The sequence below is a fragment of the Danio rerio genome, chromosome 6 (genome assembly GCF_049306965.1).
Source record: "Danio rerio strain Tuebingen ecotype United States chromosome 6, GRCz12tu, whole genome shotgun sequence".
NCBI lineage: Eukaryota > Metazoa > Chordata > Actinopteri > Cypriniformes > Danionidae > Danio > Danio rerio.
In genome coordinates this window covers 9364093-9386982 of record NC_133181.1, presented here as the reverse complement: position 1 = coordinate 9386982, position 22890 = coordinate 9364093, and the positions used below count along the sequence as shown (strand labels likewise).

Genomic DNA, 22890 nt, shown 5'->3' with positions numbered 1-22890 from the left:
CAGCTAAATCGGTTCCAAATCACTTCAAATATTAATACTGTAATTTGACAGTAAATAAATTTAAGCAAGACACAAAGCTTTGGATGAGATGACTAAGAAAGGGGGAGGGGGGCAACTTTTTGAGACAAGATAACTGTTTTATGTTCAATCCACTTAAATCTGTTAATAATTAAATTTATAAAATTTTTTGCTTTTTTTTTTTTTTTTTTTTTTTTTTTTTTGGCAATGTGGCAAATGTTTTGAAATATAACATCCGAACAATGTATTTAGGGGTGGTGACTGTGGTATGGGGAATATTTTCTTCACACACTTTGGGCCCATTAGTAGCAATTGACCATTGTGTCAATGCCACAGCCTACCTGAGTATTGTTGTTGACCATGTCCATTCCTTTATGACCACAGTGTACCATCTTCTGATGTCTACTTCCAGCAGGATAAAACGCCATGTCATAAAGCTTGAATCATCTCAGACTGGTTTCTTGAGCATAGTCCCTAGATCACAATCCAATAATAGAGCACTTTTGGGATGTGTTGAAATGGGAGATTCGCATCATGGATGTACAGTCAACTTATCTGCTGCAACTGCGTGATGCTATCATTTCAATGTGGACCAAAATCTCTGAGGGATATTTCCAGTACCTTGTTGAATCTATGCCATAAGGGATTAAGGCAGTTCTGAAAGCAAGAGGGGTCCAACCCGGTACTAGGATGGTGTACCTAACAAAAGGGAGTGTATGCGAGTATTGTGCAAATTATACATCAGCTATCAAGGGAGTAAAATTTTTTTTTCTTAAAAAAATGTTAGACTGTGTAAAACTAAGCATGCTTGAGTAAGCCAAATTCATACATTTCATTCAATGACATCTACTTTAATCAAACTTTTTTTTTTAATCAAAAAATAATAATAATCAGTGTCTTGATTTTTAATATAAAACAATTTAAAGGGATAGTTTACCCATAAATGAAAATGTACTCACTATTTACTTGAGTTTTAATTCTGCTGTACAAAATATTTTCTGAAGAAAGTTGAAAACCTGTATTCACTGACTTTCATAGTAGGAAAAACAAATACTATGGAAGTCAATGGATACTATTTTCAGACATTTTTTAAAGTAACATATTTTGTGTTCAACAGAAGACAGAAACTGACGGGTTTGTGACTGGTGAGTAAATGATGACATGCAAGATTGGTGAATTGAATAAACTAAATTGTCCATAGTGTATTTGTGTGTATGGGTGTTTCCCAATAATGAGTTGTGGCTGGAAGAGCATCCACGTGTAAAACATATTTTGGAATAGTTGGTGGTTCATTCCACTGTGGCGACCGCTGATAAATAAGGGACTAAGCGGAAGGAAAATGAATGAATGAATGAATGCGTGATGGACATTTGTTATGTTTATAAACTCTGCAGCTTGAATGACTAGTTAATAGATGTAAAATAAGCCGTTTGGAATCTTCAGTTAAATAATCAAATCATCAGATAAATGAATTTGGACAGCATTTTTCAGTGGGCTTGTCAGTTCTGACGTCCATTATCCTAGCACAGCGCAAAAGCCCACGTATCAGAGCCGAGCCAAACGCAAAGTCCTCAAGCCCTGAGAAAAGGGAGTCTAGTTAAAGCTGTGAGATGACAATATTGAGTTACAGTCTTTTTCTCAATTTAATCGAAGCCTGTAATCTTTGATAAATGATTTATACAGTTCAAGGTTTGGCAGCTCTGAACAGTTTCCTCACACAACTTGTGGCTTTGCAATCAGGGCTCAACGCCTCTCAGGAGCCATTTCTCATAGTAGATCAGCTCTTTTTTTTTTTTTTTCATATTCCATAAAATGCTGCTGTACAATGTTCTTCAAAAAAACCAATGTCCAATCAAAGGTCTCATGACATTAAAGTCTTTTAAATGTTAGTATCAGATGTTGAAAGGTGACTTTTAGCAACATATTTAATAGTTTGAAGTGATGAATTATCTGCTTGGTGTTGTAAATTGTGGCACAAAAACCTGGTAATTAACTGCCAGTACTGTTTTTTGTTATTCCACAGACTCAATTCTACATATATTATTTATTACACAGAACATTGTTTCAAGCTTCTGAAATGTCAAAAAAAGTGACTTTGTTGAACTGCAGTGCTTAATAATTTTATATCAACAGTTGACAGGTCCTATAATGCAAATTATAAAAGAAAAACACCCGTGACTCAAAAAAATACTGTATTAATATTTTTTACAGTGGAGATTAACCTGCAGTAACACAACATAAATTTAGATAATACAGTTGTGTTACTTTTGACCCACTAGTGCGTTATTTTCATCCATACTGACACGGTCAAAAGTAACACCGACTACTGTATGTTTACATGGACATTATTTGCCTTAATCCTAATAAGACAATAATATGATTAAGGTGTTTACATGAGTTGCTTTTTAAATGTTCCTTTCATGATCCTGTTTTACATGTTATAGCATATAATTAGATTAACATAATTGCGTCACAACACTATCCACATTTCCTCTGGAGTTTTATGTAATTTCGGATGTTTCATTTTTAGTTTGTCGACTTTAACTGCAGTTTGGCACTTTTACTTTCATTTAACAACATTTCATTCATGCCCCTGTGAGAAACTGTGGTATTGGATGTGAGTATGAAGTAAGGGCTAGTGTTTTAATGGAATTTGAAACCAAACACCGAATTGAAAGAAAACTTTTCTGCATTTCTCGATGCAGGTGTCTGTGGTTCTTTACTGACTCGATAGGTGGAGAGAATAGTGTCTAACAGCCGTGTGTGTATGGACTATCCTATCACAGAATGCAGTGAAAAGTCCTACACAACGGTAATAGTTTTATTGCAGTGTTTACATGTCTGTACTGCACTTTAATAATGCCACTAAAATCACCATACTCCACATGTCCTAATTCGATTTCTGATTAGTTATGACTTTAGTCGGATTAAGTTAATCAAAAATTTCTGTTTACATGGTAGACTCTTAATTTAGAGTATTATATTAATCGTATTAAATCGGGATTATTGGTGTTCATGTGAACATACTCAATGTGTAAATTGTGAAAGTTCTTGAACAGTTGCAGAAAATACCACCTGGTACAGATTGACACACACTGTAAAAATGCTGGCTTCCACACAATTCCTTCATGTTGTCCTAACACAAATGGGTTAGGAGCATACTCACACTATGCTATCCGATTTCCCGGATCATTTGAGAAGTGTGAGTGCTCTGAATCCAGCTCAGGCGCGGTTCACTTGGCCTGCCCTGGCCCGATTGGAAGAGGTGTACCAGAGCAGGGTTCACTTAGGCTCAGTATGCTTGTAGTGTTGAGTGCAAAGCACGCCTGAGGCCGAACCTGAAGATGAGATGTGACTTTTAAGGGACTGTTTCATATGGATTCATTAATCATTCTTACTGTTTAATGAACGCAAACTGTCTTAGGTTATTAAAGATGCAAACCCCTCACTGCATGACAGCTGCACCTTCAGCAAACCTCCTAATTCCTGCAGCACGAGGACTTTATGCTTACTTATGAGCGTCAAAAGTGGCGGATCTGTTCAGCAAAATATTTGACAGTGTGTCACTGCATCCCAAACGACGAAAAATATATAACGATATAAAGAAATCTTCTCTGTGCTGAGCAAGAGCACTTACTGAACGGCGCATCATTGATGACGTAAGCATGCTCAGGCCTAAATACGATGTGAGTGCGGGCCGTCAGGGGAGATGAGGGGGGGGGACAAGTTTGCTTCAGCCTGGTTCAAGGCAACTGTACATAGTGTGAGTACGCCCTAAGTTAACTCTACAAATTTCAGTGGTGTCACGGTCACACAAGGAAGACAAAGGAGGCTAAAACTTCAAGGGTGTTTATTCAAGCTTCGTGACAACAAAGGTAAGGTGAAGCAGGTGAATGGCGTTGAAGAGGGTGAGCGATCTCACACACAAACAGTTCAATGGATAAGCTCAGTACTTTGGTTATACGCCAGCATAAGAATACTCATTTCCCTTAAAAAGGTGGATTCACAGGAGGAGAATATTCACGGAGAAACATAGGAGAGAAGACCATGTGCCTTTGATTCCAGCCGATGACTGAGTGAGTGAGGTGAGTGCAGGTGCAGGTGATAAGTAATCAGGTGAGGGTTCACTGATGGTGAGGGAGGGCAGTGACTTGGACAGCAGGAACGAGCCATGGGTGTGACAAGTTGATTGAACATAAAACAATTAAGCTGTCTTAAAAATCTTTGGAATTGTGTTGGTTCAACTCATATTTCAGTAAATAAGTGGTTTGAACAAGTAGCAACAGTATGGTACATTTGTCCTGTTTTTTTCCCTTCCATGCATGTGATGTGTTTGTTATTTTGTATGTTTTCCACAAAAATCATCCTAATCAATTTAAAATCATTCATTTCTTACAAAAGAAGCTATTCCAGTCATCTAATGAAATTGTATGTGTGTGTTTTTGTTTCAATATTGTGCAGCCTTATTATTATTTTTTGTTTTAATGAAACCAAGTGAATCGTCATTGTTGTTGTAATGTTCATCTGCTCTCTGTTGGGGACAAAATGTTTCACCCCATCTTTGGTTTCCTCTGTTGATGACGCAGAGATTCTGTATTCGGAGTGGACTGTTATTTGACCCGGCCCAAATGCGGATCTATCTGAAGCAAAATACCACTGAAGCTCAGGTAAGATGATCTCAAAGTGAAGGACGTTTGTTGATGAATGGCTTAGCTCTGCTCAAAATGACTCTTGTTCCTGTATCTTGTAGATCAGGGAGAAGAATCGTGTACCTTATGTTCAGAAATGATGGATAGTGAATACTGTGAACAGTTCTCTCGTAACGTGACTGAACATCATGTTTCATGGATAGTTCACCCAAAAATGAAAATGTACAGGGGTTTTTTTCACACTCACTTTGTTCCAAACCTATTTTGAAGTAAGCTGGAAAGTGGTAACAGTTGATTTAGGAAAAACAAATACTATGGAAGTCAATAGCTATGTTTCATCCACATATTTTGATGCGCATTTTGGAATATTGTAAAAAATGGTACACATGCATTTTGTAAATGTGCATAACAAACACACAACTGAGTAGGATAAACATGTTATCCTGTAGGAAAAAATGTGCATAAACTACAGTGGAAACACATTTACTGAATAAATTCAAGCATGCACATTAAAAAGTCATGTTATTTGGTTTCAACAGATCATGTGATAAAAATGGGTGTGATAGGATAACATTAAAGGGGTCCTATTATGCCCCTTTTTACAAGATGCAAAATAAGTCTCTGATGTGCCTAGAGAGTGTGTGTATGTGAAGTTTCACCTCAAACTACCACACAAAAATGGTTTTATAACTCCTTGAAACTGACCCTTTTAGGCTTTGATCCTAATTGTGCCATTTTGTTGACTGTCGCTTTAAATTCAAATAAGATTGTGGCCACTTTTCAAAAGAGAGTGGAGCTAAAATGCCTGTGTGTCAGCATAGTGGCAGATTTAAAAACAAGACTAACGTCCTATAAAATAAGGAAGAGATCGTCACTAATGGGCAGGGCTTTCCTCCTTTGATGACACATTCAAAGGGAGAACGCCAATCAAAGTGTTTCACCACACAATTTTTTGATGAAGTGAGTTTACAAAGAGTAAAATTAATACATTTTTACTATTTGAAGCTGGTTATATTCACAGACTGTTGTTGTTACTGTACCATACATGAAATATACAAAAACACATTTGCAGTACTATCATAGATGTAATTACAATGTTATCATAATAATGTTATTACAATGTCATTACATAATAACTATAATGTAATAACATAGTTATTACATTCAAAATAAAAGTTTGTAATTGCATATATATATACTGCGTTTTATTAAGTATTAGTACACAAATACTGTACATGAAACAAAGACAGTTAAGTTAACAGTTAAGTTTATATACTATTATCTTGGATATAATTAAAATGTAATAAGATTGGTATGACATAGTAATTACAATGTAACGACAGTTATCACCTCCAAGATAAAAGTTTGTAATTATGTGTGTACTGTGTATATTTACGTACACAACTATAAATTGCCAAATACTGTACATGAAATATACAAAGAAACGTTTACATTATGAAATATTATCTTGGGTGTAATTACAATGTAATGGCATAGTAATTGCACAAAAGATAAAAGTTTGTATTAACATGTACTGTGTATATTTACTTATAAATACACAAATACGGTGCTTGAAATATACAAAGAAACGTGTTTATGAATATTATCTTGGATTTAGTTACAATGTAATTGCAATGTAATGACATAGTACTTACAATAAAAAGACAAAGTAATTGCACACAAGATAAGTTTGTAGTGTACTGTGTATATTTACGTATACTGTACAACTGTAAATAAACAAATGTACATGCAGTATACAAAGAAACATTTACTTTTATAAATATTAACTTGGATGTAACTACAATGTAATTACAATGTAACGATATAGTAGTTACATCTAATATAAAAGTTTCTAATTACATATTACATGTGTACTGTGTATATTGATTTATATAACTATAATTTATAAATACTGTACATGAAACATACATATTTACGGTGCTATCTTAGATGTAAATACAATGTTGTAACAATGTAATTACATAGTAACTACAATGTATTTACAAATTATAATGTAATTACATTCAAAATAAGTTTGTAATTACTTGTGTATATTTACGTATAATTGCACAAATACTGTACATGAAATATACAAAGAAACGTTTAAGTTTATGACGTATCTTGGATGTAATTACAATGTAATACGATTGTTATGACATAGTAATTACAATGTAATGATAGTTATTACCTCCAAGTTAAAAGTTTGTAATTACGTGTGTACTGTGTATATTTACGTATACAACTGTAAATAAACAAATGTACATGCAGTATTTAGTTACTTTTATAAATATTAACTTGGATGTAACTACAATGTATTTACAATGTAACAACATAGTAAATACATCTAACATAAAAGTTTGTTTATTACATATTAAATGTGTGCTGTGTATATTTATGTATATAACTATAATTTACAAATACTGTACATGAAATATACACATTTACAATACTATCTTAGATGCAAATGCAATGTTATAACAATGTAATACATAGTTATAATGTAACAACATAGTAATTAAATCCAAAATAAATTCAAAGAAACATTTACTTTTATAAATATTGACGTGGACGTAACTACAATGTAATTACAATGTAACAACATAGTAATTACATCTAAGATAAAAGTTTGTAATTGTTTATTACATGTGTACTGTGTATATGTATATAACTATAATTTACAAATACTGTACAAGAAATAATCTTAGAAAAGAAAAGAAATCTTAAATGTCAATACAATGTTATAACAATGTTGTAACCATGTAGTTACAATGTAATTACATAGTATTTATAATGTAATGACTATGTCATTACATCCAAAATAAAAGCTTGTAATTATATGTGTATATTTACATATAATTACACAAATACTGTACATGAAATATACAACGAAACATTTGAGTTAATAATTATTGTCTTGGATGTATTACAATGTAATAGCATTGTAATGACATAGAAATTGCAATGTAATGACACAGTAATTATATCCAAGATAAACGTTTGTAATTGCATAATACATTCATGGTTATTGTTCACATTTAAGTGTAAACTATAAATACACACTGCACATGAAATATACAAAGAAACACATTGATAAATATTATCTGGGATGTAATTACAATGTAATAGCTATGTAATTACATTACCTGTATATTGTGTATATTTATGTAAATAACTATAAATACACAAATACAGTACATTGATAACTTGCTTTTATGCAGTTCATATTTGCGGTCTCGCAGATTCTTTTAGTGCATTGTCTTCTCTTAACATACACTGCAAATTACCACTTTGTCCTTCCTTTGGGAGAAAATAACTCCATTTGTCACTAACTCTGACCTTACATGCATTGCAGACATTTAACTTGTTATATTAATACACTCTAAAGTAAATACAATCTCTGAAAAAATGCATAACAAGAGCATTTTAAGTGACAATTTTACTCTAAAATCATTTTTGTCTAAAAACCAAAATATAATCACTATTTTAGTCTTCTATTGAACACAATAGGTATTTTAAAGAAGGCTGAAAACATGTAACCATTGAATTCCATAATAGGAAAAAAATAAAACGTCAATGGTTACCATACCTGTTAACATTGGTATGTGAAAATAAGGGATATGGCCAACATAATAAGGGATCAGGATCCCCTGCCCATAGCCCCCCTGTTATTATTATTATTTTGTTTATATCTGTTTAAACACACACCCAAAAGCCAGACTTTTTTCTCTCCGCTTTAAATCGCGTGTACAGAATCCGTTTGGGAAACAGCATCTGTTTATCACTATGGAGCACATCAGCTGACAGTCATGCACCATTATATTTTGAGGATTGTATAGAATTCGCGCCGTTATTAATATTTACTTATAAGTGTTTTCATTCCTAAACAAAGCGAAAGCACAGAAGACTCACGTTTCAGAGCTATGGGTGACACCTGGTGGTTCGGCGGTATGGGTTGGGTATAGGGAGGCTCGGCTGTTCTAAGAAAGACTGAAAATACGGGAGAAATACAGGAAAATACCTTTACGGGATGATAGCGGGATAGAACAGTAAAATACGGGAGAATCCTGGGAAAAACGGGAGGGTTGACAGGTATCATGGTTACAGATTTTCAGTATTCAAAATGTATTGTTTTAAGTTCAACAGAATAAAGACAGAATTTTCATGTTTGGGTGAACTGTCCCTTAAACTCTAAGAGTAAATGGAAAGATGAAAATATAAAATAATTCAAAATTGTCAGCATGTTACTGTTTATTATTATTATTAATAGTAGAAGTAGTAGCATTCTTCTTCTTCTTATTATTATTATTATAACTATTTTTTTATTAATGTTTTATTTTTAAATTTTAGAGTAATTTCAGCTCTAACTCAAGTGCCGGCTAAATCCTCAATATGCAAAATCTTCAACATGCAACTCACTAGGACAATGCACAAACATAATTCATGTCTGACAGACAGCGCTACAGCTGATGCCAGATGATAAGTGATAAAAGCACATCCCATGAGATGATTGGCTGAGCGGAAGGAAAGGTGAAGTTAAACGAGGAAGGAAGAGGAGGAAGTTGCATAACTATGTTAATGTAGGAGCTAAAAGACACCGCTCAAGTTCAGCCCTGAACATTAGGGCATTACACAAGCTAATGTAATCTTATATAGGTCACCTGTACAAAATGATCGCATGTTAAGTTGCTAAAAATAATTTTTACATTTATTTAAACTATTTAAAACACATTTTGTATATTATAAATCAGGAAAAGGGAAATATTAAATGAAATTAAAGAATATTTTTTATTTTAGCTGTACTTGAAATGGCAGCATTTCTCATTTTTGTTTAGTTAAAATCAAAGCAGTACATAAGCTAAAACTAAACGTAATAAAGACGTTTTAAAACTAATCAAATTATCCTGACTCTTATTCAACAATGAAAACAATAACCAAATCAATAATACTAAAATAGCACTGCTTAAGTCACTGCAAACCAGTTATAGACTAAGATGTATTGACCTTATTCTAAAATGCGGAAGTGCGCCTGTTTTCGCGATTGTCTTAGAACTTCCGATTCAGTCGCCTATGGGAGAAATGACTAGGAATAATAAACGGCAAAAAATGGCCAAACTACTTGCTCAACAAACAAATGTTTACATGACTACACAGACCAAGTAGCATAATATAATAAGAAAATATTAAATTGCAACATCAAGCAGCGTAACGAGCAGTTGTTAACGTCAAAAAATGAATGGATGTGAATGTGACCGGAAGTCGCGAGACAAAAAGATTCAAATGTCAGCGCCCGCTCGTTAGCTGAGAATAAGGTGAATAAAACAAGTACTAAAGTGGCTGGTTCGAGTCCCTGCTGGGTCAGTTGGCATTTCTTGTGTTAAGTTTGCATGTTCTCCTCGTGTTTGTATGGGTTTTCTCTGGGTGCTCCGGTTTCTCCCAAACACCAGCACTAGAAGTGGGATTAGCAAAATAAGCCAAAGTGTGTGTGGATGTGAGATTGTATACGTAAGAGTGTATGGGTGTTTCCACATAAGCCAGAGTAGTTGGCAGTTCATTCCGCTGTGGCTGATGAATCAGGAACTGAGCCAAAGGAAAATTAATGAATGAAAAGAAATAGTAAACCAATACAAAATGATCTTGACATTTGAAAAAGTCACTGCAGTGGAGTGAAGATCAATTGTTCTTCAATATCTCTCTGTAAGAGTCTGGAACTAATGGATCCAGGATGACGCATAAACAATAATGTTTATTTACTGCGACATGTGAATACAGTTAATCGTTTATTCAGGCCAGTCTCCAGAAAAACTAACCCTGAAAATAAATAAATAAATAAATGGGAAAAGTTTGCAAAACCTCAGGAGAGCTTTTAGAAGCCAAAATATTCAGGTTAGCCAAATACTGATGAAGTAAAAAATTCAACTTTAGGAGAGAAATGAACATGTTTATTAAAATTTTTATAAAAACATAAATAGTAATGCTTTACCATGAAGTCATTTGTAACATTTGTTTAGTCTGTGCATTTAATAGGTGTGTACCCTTTAAAAAAAAATAAAAAAAAATAAAATAAAAATAATATATATATATATATATATATATATATATATATTTTTTTTTTTATGTTTTTTTTTTTTTTCTAAAGGAGCCAATCCATGTTAACTGTTAATCCATGTTGTACTTCCATCACAAAATACTAAGTAGCGGTTGTTGTAGAGGGAATGTTGTGATTGGCTAATCAGAATCAAATCCAGGGAGCCGTGTAATAATCTGTTATAACAACAAGCTGGATTTACACTGTAAAAATGCTTTAAAATTTATAGTATTTCTGGTAATTTTGGTTGCCAGTCATACTGTAAAATTTACAAGTGTACTGTAAATAAACAATAACAATTGTGCTGTAGTTTTACATCATTAATTTACAGTCCGCTTGTATATGTCAAAGTATGACTGGCAAATTTTACAGTATTACAGGCAACTTTTACAGTACACACTGCAGAAATGTACAAGTGCACTGCACTTTTACAACATAATTAACTGTTATTCTGCAGTGCACTTGTAAAATTTACAGTATCACTGGCAACTTTTACAGTATCACTGGCAACTTTTACAGTATTACAGGCAACTTTTACAGTACACACTGGCAACATTTACAAGCGCACTTAACTTTATACAGCGTAATTAACTGTTATTCTACAGTAAATTTGTAAATTTTACACTATTACTGGCAATTTTTACAGTATTACAGCCAACTTTTACTGTAAACAATGGCAAAATTTACAAGCGCATTGTACTTTATACAGCATAATTAACTGTTATCTTACAGTGCACTTGAAATTTTTTCAGTATTACTGACATTTTTTACGATATTCCTGGCTACTTGTACAGGATTACTTGCAAAATTTACAAGCAGACTGTAGTTTTATAGCATAATTGTAATTGTTAATTTACAGTGCACTTATAAATTTACAGTATTACTGGCACCTTTTACAGTATTACTGGCTAAATTTAGAAGCGCACTGTAATTATACAGCACACAGTGCACTTTTGAATTTTAAAGTATTAATTGCCATTTTTACAGTATTCCTGGCAACTTTTACAGTATTACTGGCAAAATTTACAATCACATTGTAGTCTTACAGCACAATTAAAATTGTTACCGTCTACTTGTAAATTTTACAGTATTATTGGCAACTTTTACAATATCACTGGCAAAATTTACAAGCACACTGCAGTTTTACAGCACAATTAAAATTGTTACCGTCTACTTGTAAATTTTACAGTATTATTGGCAACTTTTACAATATCACTGGCAAAATTTTTCAAGCGCACCGTAGTTTTACACCATAATTATTTGTTAATTTACAGTGCACTTATAAATTTTGCAGTATTACTGGCAATTTTTACAGTATACACTGGCAACCAAAATTTCACTGCAGAGTTTTTACAGTATTATCTCTTAATCATTAATTGTATCATTGTTGAATACTTTGACCTGCTTGGTCTCTGTTTTGAAACTTTATTTACATTAAACCATTTTTTTAAATCAAGAAATGATGTGGAAAAAGAAACTAATAATCTCCACGAAAGATGATCCGAGACAAAACGCTTATTTCAAAAACATACTGTCACGGACTGAACAAAAGGAATGCTCTCAGCACATAATTCATGTTAGCACACGTAACTATATGAGGCTGAATATTAATAATAATATCCTGGAAAAAGAGTGCGCTGTCTGAATATGTTTCCAGATGATTACTTGTTTGATGTTTGGCCTCTCTTACGGTCCAGCCACAGCATTGACTTACAGATGGGCTATTTTTAAAAACAGAAGCGATTCAATGACAAATCCAGGCAGAGGGTCAAAGAATCACTAGCACTCAAAAAAATGAGTTTTGCTGAAAAATACTTTTGCAATTAATTTCCCCCCCAAAAATCTGTGTTGTTTCAACCCATTTTAAATAAGTAGTTTGAATTGAGCTGAAATAATGCAATCCTTAAGGGTTTTGGGGATTTCATGTTCATTCCACTTAAATTTGTAAAAAGGATTAAGTTAACTTAATCAATTTGTGTTGTGACAACATGAAGCTGTTGTGTGGAACCCAGTTTTTTACAGTGTGTAAAAGTAATTATTAATTTATTTCACTGCCAGTGAGGTTTAAAAAACATTTTACTTTTAGGGGGAAAACTCCTTTTGACTTTTTTTTCTGAAAACAAGACAATAATTTTACTTGACGTTTTTAAAATGTTTAGATATTTGGACTAGAAACAAGACAAACCCCTTTTTAAAGAAATGTCTGACAATATATGGTATAATAAACTTGTTTTTAGATTATTTTGTTAAACAAAAATAAAGGAAATTAAAAAAGAAAATAATTTTGTGCAGTGTTCTTAAACTGGTGGTATAGTTTATTGATTTAGATGCCACTCTGTTCCCAAAGTGCATTTTATTATGCTTTTACTGATTTTATCAAGTACACTGTAAATTAATAATTAGAATTTACTGTCAAATTTACAGTAACTTACTGGTAATTTTTTGTTGCCAGAAAGATTGTCATTTTATAAGCACATTTTAAATAAATAATTACATTTTACTGTAAAATTTATAGTAACTCGCTGGCAATTTTGGTTAAAAATAAGACTAAATTTACCAGCAAAATGTAAATGAACAATTACATTTTACTGTAAAATGCACAGTAACATACTGTCATTTTTTGCCAGTAAGACTGTAAATTTAACAGGACACTATAAATTTAAAATTACATTTTACTTTAAAATTCACAGTAAATTACTGGCAATTTTGGTTGACAGTAAGACTGTACATTGTAAATTAATAATTAAATTTTACTGTAAAATTTACAGTAACTTACTGGCAATTTTGTTTGACAGTAAGACTAAATTTATGACCACAATGTAAATAAACAATTACATTTTACAGTAAAATTCACAGTAACTCACTGGCATTTTTGGTTGCCATTAGTAAGACCAAATTTACAAGCACACTGTAAATTAAAAAATACATTTTACTATAACTTCACAGTAATTTACTAGCAATTTTGGTTACCAGTAAGACTGTAAATCTGCAAGCATAATGTAAATTAATATTCATAATTTACTATAAAATTTACAGTAACTTACTTTCAATTATGGAAGCAGGTAAGACTGTAAATGAATAAATTATTAATTATAATTTACTGTTAAATTTACATTAACATTAAGACTGTATATTTACAAGCACGTTGTAAATTATTAGTTACAATAGTAATGTAATAAAAGACATAAAATTGTAATTATTTATTGTATGCTTGTAAATTTACAGTCTTTACTGGCAACCGAAAATGCTGGTAAGTTACTGTAAATTTTACAATTAACACGTTAAAGTTATTATATGCCAAAAGAAAGCTCAAAATCTAAACAGCTTGAAGCAATTAATGCCGGAATGTTTATTTTTACAAGTCAAGCGTTTTTTGTTTTGGATGAATGGATGTCAATTATTGCAGGAGATTTCTAAAGCAATATAGATTCTTCAAAACGGTAAACTTCTAAATGAAAAAAACATGATTGGTTATCCAATAAACGCTCGGTTTACAGCAAAGCGGTCATTATTACACCTAAGAATGTGAAATCTAATACTCTTTGGCATTCAGTGCTGTTTACGGTCCGTGATAAACAGCTATTTCTCTCCATCTCTCCCCAGTGTCTCGCTGTGACTCATTCATTGCTTGTGATTCATTAGTCTCTCTTTACATTCCCATGCACGTACATTTAAAGAAGCTTAGGGAATTAAAACAGAATCGGAAGAGCAAACGCACTTATATATTTGTAAATTCCAGGTGTGTCTTGGTTGGACTTTTTGAGTATGGAAAAATGAAACAAATCAAATACCTTTTCTCTTATTTTATTATTTACTTTATTCTGTTGGGTATGAAAGAATCATTTTGATGAAACTCTAAAACAAAGTGCGTCTTCTGATGAACAAATGGAATTAGTAAGTATTTGTGTTATTATGAATAATGAATCTCCAGGCACCAGTGAAAAGCTTTACCAAACCAGATATCTGGAGGCTTGTTTTCTTGTTTTTCCCAACTTTCTCCAGTTCTTGTTTGTTTCTCTCTCTCTTAGTGACTGATTCACACACTGTCTAACTTTGTTTCTGCTTATACGTACATATTCCTCTTGAATATACAGAAAGTTCTGAAAGTCCTATATTGCTTTTAAGACAAATGTTTAGACTCTGATTGGCTGAGAGACTGTGTGATGTTCTACTAGAATCACCATGAGAACCGCTTGTATCAGTCTGCCTTTAGCATTGCTTGCAGCGAGTGTAATGGCAGAGGTCCAAACACATTACAAATGTACATACACTATTCATTTGTGTCACGAATTGTAGTGTGAAGATTTTGTAAACAAGAACGTAGTTGTTTAGACATCAAACCAACGCAATCACAAGACAATTTGTAAGTTTTTGATTTAGTAGGTAAATCTTACTAATTTATATAATCTCTTTTGTAATGTACATTTTTTAAGAATGATTTTTTCATCCTCCAATGATTAATTTTGTGTTTATTGGTGGTTACATTTTCAATTAAATAGAATGACTTTGTACGAATTAGCCACTTTTTTTTACTATTAATAAAGTCATTTGATGCAAATACTGTTGTGTTTTTAAACTATACTTGATCTAAGTACTTGAATTATTCTGTTGTGGTTATTCTGTAGTTGGCGGTTCGTTTCAATGTGGTGAAGGAAATTCGAAGGAAAATGAATGGTTACTCTGTAGTTGTCGTGTTAATACAACCACCATAATAATATAAATTACCCAATACTCTCACCCAAAATAGTTTTCTTTTAGAGTTGAAGTCAGAATTACTAGCCACCGTTTATTTTTTCCCCAATTTCTGTTTAATGGAGAGAATATTTTTCAACATGTAGTTACATAGTGTACTAGGATGATGATATTACGCAGCACCTAAAAACAGTCCCAAGTCAGGTAACTATGCTTAAGTCTGGCATAATATCATTGCTCCTACTGCAGCCATGGTACAGCAGCAAAGTTCCTTGATTATTATGCTGGAATGAGAATAAAGTTCCTAACCATGTGGGTCTAGAAAATAGCAACTTTTACTTTTGCGTTGATCTTAGTACACAATGCATCTACGGAAGAGTAAAGCCTTTGATAGAAACATTACCAAAAATTGATGGTGGAGATGCTAATGGTCTAATCTGATTCACTGATTTATGCTAAGCTAAGCTAAAAGTGCTCCCACCAGACCCGGAGATTGTCTGAATGGATTCAAAAATGATAAAACTAAACTGTTTTACTTTAGGTGACTTGTAAAATGAGTTACAAGTCCTAAAACAATTCCTAAAAAAGTGGCAATTCAGGCTCATTCTGAAAACGTACCCCTATATACATTTCTGAAGAGGGTCCAAATACATTCAGGAGCATGTGAGTACCATTCGTGCATTTTGTTGTTATGTAAATCCACCAGAGGGTGCTGTCAACTGACTGACTGACCGAACGACTGACCCACCCTCCTCCTTCCCTAAACCCAACCGATAGTGTTTTCAAAAGCACCCATTGACCCGCCCACCCTCTTCTCTAAACCCAACCGACAGTGTTTTCAAAAGCACCCATTGACCCACCCACCCTCTTCTCTAAACCCAACCGACAGTGTTTTCAAAAGCAATCCAGAAAAAGTAAAGTCCTCGCCTGATTTTTACCACGTTTTCAGATTCTACCACATTCTCACCCAGTTATTTACTTGTTTACTTTATTTTTTGTCTTCTGTTTTTGTCTTACCTGCTTTCTGGAATCCTTCTTTGCTGGACTCAAACTCCGTCGTCGCAGTCAACTCCACTCCACGTCTCAAGTCCGCCGACATACATGGCGAGCCACTGGACAAACTGGTAACAGCGGGAAAGCCATCCATACGGAGGTAAGCCAGCTGGTTGCACAAAAAGGAACAGCATCATACCGCTCCGTAGCAGTTGTTTTAAAGACAAAATGCAACCATTTGTACCTCTGGCTACATAATTCAAGATCTCCAGAAATGTATATTGGGCTACGTTTTTAGAACGAACGTATATTGAAAAGTGGAGTGTTCCTTTAAGAAGCACAGACTGACCTAGACTGCAAACCCAACCCAGTAAGCCCATGCTTCTATGAAGGACCAACAATCTCTGTTGAATTCAGATGAGTTACGAGACAATCGCTCATCATCTCACTGTTATTCAGCATCCCGCATTGAAGATGTAACTCCACTCATGATTAATAACTCTAGACATGCTTTTCATATCTCTGGAGTCTTCAAAAAGAGCACAGAGCCTTCGGAAAGATCAAATCCATCGAGAAATACAATGTGCCAGAGATAAGAACTAATAGTGTTTTGGTCACAGCACGGTCACAACCTTTTCCAGATGTGTAAGAGGGATTTCAATGTGCGCTGTTGTTCAAATGTGCTAAAATAATGTTTTATCCCAGTGCTTAGATGAGTGTAAATGCGTGTTTCCCAGTACTGGGTTGCAGCTGGATGAGCATCCGATGCGTAAAATGATATGCTGGAACAGTTGGCAGTTCATTCCACCGTGGCTACCACTGAAATAGAGACTAACCCTGAAGGAAAATGAACGAATGATTGGAAAATGCTTAAAATGTACCCACTATTCTGGAGTGAGTCTTAAATCTGCAGTGTTTGCAGATGCGAATCAGAATGGTAATGGCATTTGGTGTTGTGCTGTAGGATGTACAATATATTAAGCTTTCATTTCGCATTGATTCCTTTGTCGGAAAGCAAAGGGTTTGTGAACGGTTTGTACAAAATATTTCAATCTTCTGGAATGAATCTTCTTGTCGTTTTTTAGATCCAGACTGCTGGCAGCCCAGTTCAAAGAAATATGTAACGTGTTAAACTTGGCAAAACGAAGTACAGAGGAATTAAGCCGCGGCTGCCTTTATGGAAATGTAATCCATGTGAATGTGGACTCTGCTTTTGTTAAAGAAGATTAAAGTAGGAATTCATCCAGGTCAAGCAGGAAGAAACACAGTCCAGGCAATGGCAGCCTGCGTGGACGCTATACCTCAGAACTCGACTTCTCACACATAAAGTCCATTAATGAGTCAGCAGAGAGGTTCATTATCCGCTTGTTAAGTGGTGATGTGTTTGTGACGTGTGTAATACTGTTTCCGGGTCCAAGCCGCCATTCTTTTGAGTGGAGAAATCATTCGTTTATGGTCGCGTTTTATTCCTATCACACATTAAAGTTAATTTTACATTCATAGTGTACACAACAATCTCTGGGCTTGCTGCATAACAAATACCAAAATTTTAACAATTTATAAAACAATGAATCACTTTCTGGCCATCGGATATTAGGCATGGACATATATATTGCGATTGTGACTTTCGAAAGTATTAAATCCCTTTGTAAACGTTTATTATTATCATTTCATGAATCTCCCCATTCAGTTAAATAGAGCGCTTGGACCCGGAAGCCGCTCCGAGTGACGTCACACTTAACAAGCGGATTGCCTGCTGAGGTCTTACAGATGCATCTAAAACACTGAGACAATCATTGAAGAAATTCAGTATGCCAAGATCAGCGGACAGCTTTTGTGGCATCTATTTAATAGGGTATTAAACAGACTTTAATAATCAGTCGATGAACTGTCACGCCATTACAAAATCAGTGCGTTTAAGATCTAGGGCCCTATCATACACCCGGTGCAATGTGGCGCAAGGCGCAGCACAATAGTCTTTTGGTAGTTTCAGCTTGGCGCAAGAGTTGTTTTGAGGCGTTGCGCTACGCTGTTTAAATAGCAAATGCATTAGTGCTCATATGTGCGTCCATAGGCGTTCTGGTCTAAAAAGAAAGGTGTTCTGAGGCGCATTGCTGGCGCGTTGCTGTTTTGAGAAACTAAAATAGATTTTTCATTAGACCAAAACGAACCCGGTCTAAACTCCGGTGCAGAGTTGCGCCTCGCTTACACACTGCTTAATACGCACAAGAGAGCAATAGGCAAATATCTTTATATATGAAAAAAAATAAATATTAAGGATATATATATATGTAGGATATAATAAGAATAGATATAGGATATAAATATAAAGGATTAAAATATTACAAAATATATTATTTTCTAGCCTACATAAATATGAAAAATCACTGCTTTTATGTCTTCTTCATCTCGAGAGGCTTTTTCATTTCATTCATAACAATTTGCTTTTGTATAATGTTATTATTATTAGCAGTATTATTTATTATATCCATATTTATATTTGTTTTATTAAAAACAAGCTTAGATTTGCCCACCTGTCAAGTTTTAGACCATATGGGGCCCAGCATGTGTATTAGGATATAACATCCACACTCACATTCACACACACACACTACGGACAATTTAGCCTACCCAATTCACCTGTACCACATGTCCTTGGACTGTGGGGGAAACCAGAGCACCCAGAGGAAACCCACGCAAAGGCAGGGAGAACATGCAAACTTCACACAGAAATGCCAACTGAGCCAAGGTTCGAACCAGCGATCCAGCAACCTTCTTGCTGTGAGGCGACAGCACTACCTACTGCGCCACTGCCTCGCCTATATTGTATTGTATTAAAATGTGTATATATACAGCATATAATGTAGGTGAAAAAAAGTTTGTGTACTTCTTTCTTTTTTCAATTTGTTTTAAATTAAATACGAGCTCCTGGCACATTTTTGATAATTGATGAAATGAACTCTGACTTTTCATTTGTATCCAAAGTTCTACAGGGAGTTTCGTCTAATTAAATAGAAATTATATTACCTTATCCTAAAAGCTGACGATAATAAACACTAGAGGTTCTGTAATGCCAATTTATGGAGAAGATTTCCCAAATGACAAAATCAGATCCTTCACAACCTGAAATCCCTACAGCAGTAATCTGAAATACAGCACAAGCTTCAGCCGCTGCGGAAAAACAAGAAAAAGCAGGACTTCTCCTTTAAATCTTAATCTGAGGGTTGACACGGTGGCTCAGTGGTTAGGCCTGTCACCTCACAGCAAGAAGGGCACTGGTTTAAGTCCCTGCTGGATCAGTTGGCATTTCTGTGTGGAGTGTGCATGTTCTCCCTGTGTTGGCGTGGGTTCCCTCCAAGTGCTCCTGTTTTCCCCACAGTCCAAAAACATGCACTGTAGGTGAATTGAATAAATAAATTGGTTGTAGTGTATGTGTGTGAATGAGTGTGTATGGGTGTTTCCCGGTACTGGGTTGCAGCTGAAAGGGCATCTGCTGTGTAAAACGTATGCTGGATAAGTTGACGGTTCGTTCAGCTGTGTTGACCTCTGATGAATAAAGGGACTAATCAGAAGGAAAATGAAAATGAAGGAACAATGAAACATTTTTTGAACAATCTTTCGATTTGGTTATTATTTCTGTGTGAAGTTTTTCCTAGTGCTGGGTTGCAGCTGGAAGGGTATACGCTAAGTAAAACATGCCAAAGTAGTTTGCGGTCCACGCCGCTATGGCGAACCCTGATAAATCCAAAGTAAAATGAATGAATGAATAATCTGAAGTTTAAGAGCAAATATATTATAATTGTCTGACCTCCTGTTGACCATCACAGACCACCTGTGGTCACGGGCCTAACTGCTAGAAAGAGAGGTCAAACCATTATAGCTTCATTTATTTGTGTTATTATGTAATGCCACAGGGGGCTGAATCTCCAAAGAGGACTTCCACCATCACTAAACACTTTCTCACACTTACCCTTCCAGATGTTTTCTGCTCTCGTGAAGACAGCTGGAAACCTTTCATCCATCCCCGCACAGTATTTGCTCTGTGTGTTATTTGAAAAGCAAAAACTGCTCTATTCACAGTCTCATTTTTCCATCGCAATTTGTGATGTATAAAACACTGCAATGCTTAAAAAGCTTTTTTACAAACATTTTTAAAGGTCCCAGAAAATTAAAATGAAGTTCTTTAGATGTAAGCATCAGTATTGTTAGTTTTTAAGGTATCTACAAGCTAGTGTGCTCCAAAACAATGATGAAATTTGCGTTTAGAACAGGGGTCGGGAACCTTTTTTCAGCAAAAAGCCATTTCTGTTTTTTTTTTTTTTTTTGTTTTTTTTAGCAAATGCATTTTTGTAAAGACCCATTTGGATGTAAAATTGAAGTCAGAATTATCAGTACCGGGCCGCACAAGAATGAATTATCTTTAAGTTGGCAGATAAAGTAGCTGCATTTAAAGCCAAACTGAGGTATATATATCGTACTCGCACTAGGTACAGTTGCCTCGAACCGGGCCAAAGCACGATTGTCCCCCCTCCCGTCTCTCCCGACGGCCCGCACTCACACCACAAATGGACCTCGGCACGCTTACGTCATCGCTGCTGCGCTGTTCAGTGAGAAGCGCTCTCTCACTCAGCAGCACAGTGGAGATTTCTCTAGTTATATCGTTTCAGTCGTTTGTTATGCAGTGACATGCAGTCAAATATTTTGCCAAACAGTCCTTAGGGATGCGGTGACACGCAGTCAGATATTTCACCGAACAGATCCGCCACTTTTGGTGCTCATAAACAATCATAAAGCCCTCGGGCTGCAGGAATGAGGAGGTCTGCTGAAGCCGTGCAGTAGACGTGCTGTGAGGAGTTCTCGTCTTTAATAAACTACGTCAGTTTGCGCTCACTGAACAGTAAGAATTAGTAATAAATCCATATGAAACAGCCCCTTAAAAGTCACGTCTCGCTTTCAGTTTTGGGCTTTGACGCATTTTGCACTCACACACAAGCGTACCGCGCCAAAGCCCAATTGAATCGCGCTCAGGCACACCTCTTCCAACTGGGCCAGGGCCGGCCAAGTGAACCGTGCTTGAGCCCGATTCAGCGCACTCACACTTCTCAAACGATCCGGGAAACAGGCCTGGCCACGGTACGGATGGCATAGTGTGAGTAGGCCCTGAGCCCTCACTCATCAGGCTGGTGCACGATCATCGTCTTCGCTGTTAAAGGAGTTTGAGTGCTACTTCCCAACCTCAAAGGACCCACAAACGGCTAGGGAATGGATACATAACCCATTTGTCAACAAACCAGCAGAATCCAGCATGTCCGTGCAAGAAGAAGACCAACTGCTGGAGATCGTAAATGACGGCGGCCTTAAAACAGTGTTCGAGACAACAACTCTGCCGGTGTTCTGGATTAAAGTAATGGCAGAATACCCATAGATCGCTAACACAGCACTGAAAACCCTGTTGCCATGTCGAGATGTACATGATATGTGTGTTCTAGCGCTCACGGGCTGTTTCACGGGCACAAGCAAAGCTTGAAGGTAAACAAACAACGGCTTGTCATAAGCATCTTATTGATCTTATCTTATTGCGGACGTGAACGCGTCTGACTGTTCTGATTGGCTTAAGCAGACGTCTCACGTCAGCACGTTCTAGACGTGCAAGCGCTCGTTCCCCCAGAAAAAAAACCCCACCCCGGTCCGCAGAAAAATTGTCAAGCGTTGACCAGTCCGCAGTTAGAAAATGGTTGGGGACCACTGGTCTACAGAACAAATCATCATTATACAATAACTTGCCTAATTACCCTAACCTGCCTAGTAAACCTAATTAACCTAGTTAAGCCTTTAAATGTCACTTTAAGCTGTATAGAAGTGTCTTTAAAATATCTAGTAAAATATTATTTATTGTCATCATGGCAAAGATAAAATAAATCAGTTATTAGAAATGAGTTATTAAAAACTATTATGTTTAGAAATGTGTTGAGAAAATCTTCTCTCTGTTGAACAGAAAATGGGGTAAAAATAAACAATAAACAGGGGTGCTAATAATTCAGGGGGGCTAATAATTCTGACTTAAACTGTATTTCTTGTTTCTCAAAAATTTACACCAGGGCACATTTTCCCAATGAGGCACAATGAATGTACATTTCAACATTAGCTTCTTTGCTCAACTTCTGAATAGGAAATAATAGAAATGTTGAAACTGAAAGTACAGTATGGTACTGCTTCACATTACATCAATATTATCACTTCAGCTTTGCATTATCCCACAAAGCAATTTTGTATTTAAGAGATGTCCAATGGACATCCAAACATAGATATCTTGGCAAAAACAAGGCTTAGGGTGCTTTCACACCTGTGAATCGATTCAGTTGTTCCGAAACAGAGATTACAATTGTTACATTGTTGCTCTTTGCTGTTGGAGCGGTTTGCTTTCACACTGCAAAGTTTCTAATCGGACCAAAA

The 22890-nt window shown here is 35.2% G+C and overlaps 1 long non-coding RNA gene across 2 annotated transcripts; it reads left to right on the top strand.

The window, feature by feature from the left end:
• The first annotated feature begins 3956 nt into the window (after nt 1-3956).
• Nucleotides 3957-18696, top strand: LOC141386176 (uncharacterized). Of its 2 annotated transcripts, XR_012407624.1 has the most exons (4): nt 3969-4103; nt 4605-4685; nt 16510-16597; nt 17523-18696. It is a non-coding gene; the product is annotated as an uncharacterized lncRNA (long non-coding RNA). The 2 variants fall into 2 exon arrangements; XR_012407625.1 differs by lacking the exons at nt 16510-16597; nt 17523-18696 and adding an exon at nt 4769-5183 and having other exon boundaries at nt 3957-4103.
• The last annotated feature ends 4194 nt before the right edge of the window (nt 18697-22890 follow it).